Source organism: Branchiostoma floridae, chromosome 7 (assembly GCF_000003815.2).
Source record: "Branchiostoma floridae strain S238N-H82 chromosome 7, Bfl_VNyyK, whole genome shotgun sequence".
In the NCBI taxonomy this organism is placed as follows: Eukaryota; Metazoa; Chordata; class Leptocardii; order Amphioxiformes; family Branchiostomatidae; genus Branchiostoma; species Branchiostoma floridae.
This window is the reverse complement of record NC_049985.1, coordinates 23034833-23040057: the sequence shown is the minus strand read 5'-3', so window position 1 is coordinate 23040057 and position 5225 is coordinate 23034833.

The window sequence follows — 5225 nt, the reverse complement described above, 5'->3', positions numbered from 1 at the left end:
AATAAACCAAGCCGACCCGCGCCAGACGGCAGAGCAGCTCTTCGTACAATACAGGTCGGGGGTTGTGATCCAGTTATTTCCACATAGAATCCGATCTCCACCGGTAAAATTGCAATTTTGCTGATGGCATCCCTGTACTTCTCTCTCTCTCTTTCTCTCTCTCTTTTTCTCTCTCTCTCTCCTCTCTCTTTGCGTGCCTCTCTCACGTTCTCTCTCTCTCTAGGTATCAATTCAACACTGTTCTATTTGTGTCACAATGACTCGGTGAAGGCTACTAGAAAGTTTGTCACGGTTGTCAGTTGTCATAGCTTTTCCTTTGACCGCACGGTACAATGTTATCACAATGACAGATACGCGATCTGCACGTCTTGAGTAGGCGTGAGACAGACTATTTTTTTTACCGGCTGACTGTAACAGTAAAACTAAATCTTCTCTGCCACATTGCTTTGTTACAGTTCTTCAACGTCTCCCATCAAAGGCAAAAGATACCAGGCTATCATCATACATAGTGCGATAAAACCATTTTTAGAGGTTGATGATTGATGTAACAATATGTCCTTTCTGTGGCCCTCTCACAATCGTACGACCTCGGTTCGTCATTTTATGACAGAGAATCAGTTTCTAGCGTGCTATAGGTACCACATGAAAATGGACCTCGATGAATGAATAGACCACCACGTTTTCATCACAGAATACTTTAAGCTCGTTGCCTTGGCAACCGGTGATTGATGGCTGGGATGACGTCATGGCGTATATTTAGGTAGGTGATCTAGCCATTAACCTAGATTTTTAAAGGTGTCGTAAAGATAGTGTTTCAAATTGACGCATTGATGTCAAAAGGTAAGCGTTGTTTTTCAGTTTATTTACTGCTGGCTTTCAGAGAAACGGCATCCTTTGTAGTACTGTATAGGTCAGATGGTTAGAAAGTTATGAAGTACTGTAGACCCATTTTATCGCCCACCCATAAGTAGATATCTGTATGGTCGGAATATCAACTCTTCGCAGGAACGCGGCGAATTATACCCCTTTCCACTAGACGGCGATCGCTCTGCGCTCTCACTGAGACCTAAATAGGATATGTGTTACCTTTGATTCCATACTGGGTATATCATACAGCATGTAAAAGTGTGACTGAGAGGACAAGAAAACACACAGAGTGTAAAAAGATTCGTTTCTTTTCTATTCAATTCGTTGAGGTCGCAGATAGAGCGCGGCGAGAGCGCTGTCCGAGTGGAAAGGGGGTATAACAGAGAGATTGAACCAGTCAATTATATAACAAGTACATTAATATGCATGCCTACTATAACGCATATGAACCATAATAGATATGCCCTTTATGCTATGCTTTGAAAATTAACCTATTATAAGTATTACTATTCTGTGTTCTTCGCAAAATTTCGAGGTAGATATTTTCTTTCCCTGCTCCCTCAACAATAATATAACTTTTAGAAAGTGAATAGGTCGTTTTGACTTTGAAATTCTCTTGGAAAAATATATTAATGTATAAACCAGCTCAATATCATAAGGAATATGAAAACATACTTCATTGCATGGTAGTTATTGAACAGCGCATATACCCTGTGATCTATCGATATCGGGTTTATGAATGTTTTATATGTCCGTCTGCAGTAGCGATATCTCACACAAAGATAGTTGTCTCGTCCCTCGATGATTCATAACTGATTTTAATTATCGATATGTAGAGATCTGTAATGTAATATCCTGCTCATCATGAAAGCATAAGGCAGATGGTTTCACATTTTTAATACCTTTTGTACATAGGGGAGACAGATCGGAGTGTTGCATGTTTTAGATTGATGATTGTGGTATGGAGAATAGAGTGGATGTAAGGACACACACACAGCGAATCAATCGCATTAGCCATCTTATTCACTATGTTTTGAAATGTCCTACCTACAGTAAAGAGAGAGAGAGAGAGAGAGAATCATTGTTTGAGAATATTAGAACAAATACACATATCTTTCTTATTGGTACATAGAGCGACAATTTCCATATACTGTTATCATGTTCAACTCATTTATATCCGCCTATGTAGGTCAGTTACTTTATATGTATTACAAATATGAGACCATCTCATTCATACGTTACTAGTACTGTACTGTTATCAGTAAAGTTCTGTACGTAGCCTCGTAGTACCATTGCAGGGCTCTAGCCAGCTCGATTTTTTTTCCGTCAGCCAATTCCAATCGTCGTGAAAACCGCGAATAATCAATTTCCCTATGACTCTACAAAGTAGTAAATGTTGCCATTGATACCTTGAAAAGGGTTTTAATGAGATTATCGTGTGCGAAATAGCGCCGACACACATTGTCAACAAGCATAACAATAACAAAACAAACAGTGCGTGGCTTTTATAGCCATGGACGGCGTCCCCAAGCCACCTGTATAGCTTTCAACAAGGATTTTTGTCCATCAAGGTTGACGGATTGGTTTTAAAATTTTTCCGTCAGACGCAGCGAATTTACGTCAATTGACGGAAAAAACGGACGCTGGCTAGAGCCCTGTACCATTGTGTGGCATTGTCTATATAGCTATTATTTATTAAAGGACGAACGTCATTTTGTAGTAGAGTGTAGATTGTACACCGTAGAGAGAAATGAACTGTATAAGGTTATACAAAACCAATTTCCTTATTTCATTCACCTAGGTTCTGTAGAAAAATTCATATTCCTAACGCAGCTAGACAAACTATCGATCATAAAAAATATCTGCTCTTTTATCTCCACTATAACAGAAAAACGAGGAGTAGTTGAATTTATCCAGCAATAGTCTCATTTTGTATCTGTGAACTGTATCTTTCCAACATGTCTTGTTGTGACCTGTACTTAGCCCGGTGTGGCAAAAATGTCTTCATTCATTAGTAGTTGCCATACATTGTACCTTGTGCGATTGTTGAGCAATAAGTTCATTCATTATACCTATTCAGACCGGGCTTTTTTGGTCATCCCTGGACCGGGGGGGGGGGTGGGTTGAGGCAACACGAAAATATGGAAAATTTGTCAAACTTCGTAGAATTGTTGCCAACAATATTTTAGGAAAACTCACCAAATTTGGTGGCTCTAGCGTAAGCCCTTCTGGCGTTATAGGACATCAAATTTGGCGCAGAACTCAAAAGCGCCCCCCGGTCTGAATAGGGTTAACGTTGTAGGTACCAACCTGAGTAATGGGACTGTTGTGACAAACTGGAAGTACCTCCTCAAACATGAGACCCCATTTCACGTCCCGTCCTAAATGCTAAATGCAGCTCCAACCAAGATTCCCTTCCCCGGATTCGAACCGGGGTCTCTCAGCTACAAACTAAATGGAACCAAGGGCTCCATTGCTGCTACCAAATGAGTTTATGGGACAAAAAATGAATATCTATACTAGAGTTCGGCGACCTCATACCTCCATGAAAATTTAGAGCTTTCGTAAATTTTATGCAATGGACTAAGACATTAACATAATTTGTGCATGGTGTTGTTCATCATTGAAAAACATACACATGTCACAATTATAAAATTCCCATTATTAATCATGAAGCGGTTTTGCAATTTTTACATAAATTATGCAAACAAGTTCCTCATTACCATATTTGGTATCTGCTTATATTCCACCTATCATAATTAACATGTGTTACATTTATTGAAGTCCAGTTATTGCAAACAATGGAATTATACAATTTCCTCATTAATTATGCAAATTAAGTCCTCACTTGCATAACATTTATATCATTATGAACATCTTTGCCTAAAGTACCCGCATGCCTAATATGATGCCAATCCGTCAATCCTTTCTGCAGTTATCCTCTTTGGAGTGTCTTGACAAAAATGCCCCTGCAGTTCCCAAATTAAATGTTAGGGGGCTGAAACTTGCCCCACTTTGTCATGACACTAAAATCTATGTACCACTTAAATTTCAAGACCATATCACGTCCAAGACAAGAGATACATAGAAAAAACTGCTATGATTTAATGTTGTCATTAATTATGCAAATTTGCTCCTATTTTGCATAATTGGTATTTCATTTTGTACAACATTGTCTGAGGTACCTACATACCAAAAAGTATGAAAATCCGTTGTTCCCATCTTGAGTTATCCTCTTCAGAAGTTTTTGACAAAAATGCCCCTGCTATCCCAAAACTAGACGCTAGGGAACCCAAACTTATGTCACTTCTTCCTGAGCACAAGAGCTATCTAACACTCAAAAATCGTGACCATAGCATGTTCAGAACACCGAAATAGCAAAACCGGAAGTTGCGCTGCTGACATTTCATGGAGGTAATAACCCTTCACTGCGAACTGTGCTGATGTTGTCTGAAAAATTCATCATCTAACCGTTGTACCATTTCTCAACTCGTAGAGGTCAACACTATTGCAGTTATTTCGGGATTCATTAGCGGTAAAGATAGTTTTCATGAGTTATTGTGACATTAGGTTGTTATCTAATAGATAAGAAAGCAAATGGATGTGTGGGAGAAGTGTAGTCTGTTTGATTTGGGGCTGTTTTGTGGAAAACAAGTTTAAATCCAGGGAAACGCGTTTAAAATTAACCAATAATGGTGAGTAAACGACAGATACCAGAGTTGAGCTACACAGTGTGGGGCTCAAAATAAAGTGCTACCTATAATCCTTGGAAGTCGTGTAACAAAGGTCTAAGCTTTCCCATTTAGGTCAATTTTCGCTCAGCCGCAGTTTAGCTGGCGTAAGAGCAGTTTTTTGGGGAAGGGGCGGATGGATACATCAGAAAACTGGGGTAATATACCTTTTCCGTAGTTTTTTTTACTAGTACCCCTTGTTTGTAATGGTTGTTTGTAAGACCATTGTGACTTTGTGTTGGAGAAGAATTATCAAAATCCGGGTTTACTTTTATGAAACCATGTTTTAGTGTATTTGAACATGATTTCCTACGGACAGGTTTAACTGTGTTATCTGCTCTAAAACAATTTTCTCATAATGACCACTAGTACCCCCGTTTGTAATGATTGTAACGAAGATCCTTGTCACTTCGTGTTGGAGAAGAATTCTTAAAATTAAGATTGAAATCTGGGTTACTACTTTTATGAAACCATGTTTTAGTGTATTTCAACATGATTTTCTACGGACAGGTTCAACTGTGGTATCTGCCCTATAAGAATCTGTTCATAATGACCAATTGCAAGTTGGGTAGAGAGAGTTGCCTCAACTAGCTGTGACCGGGTGGTAGCCTGGAATCCAGTCTTGTT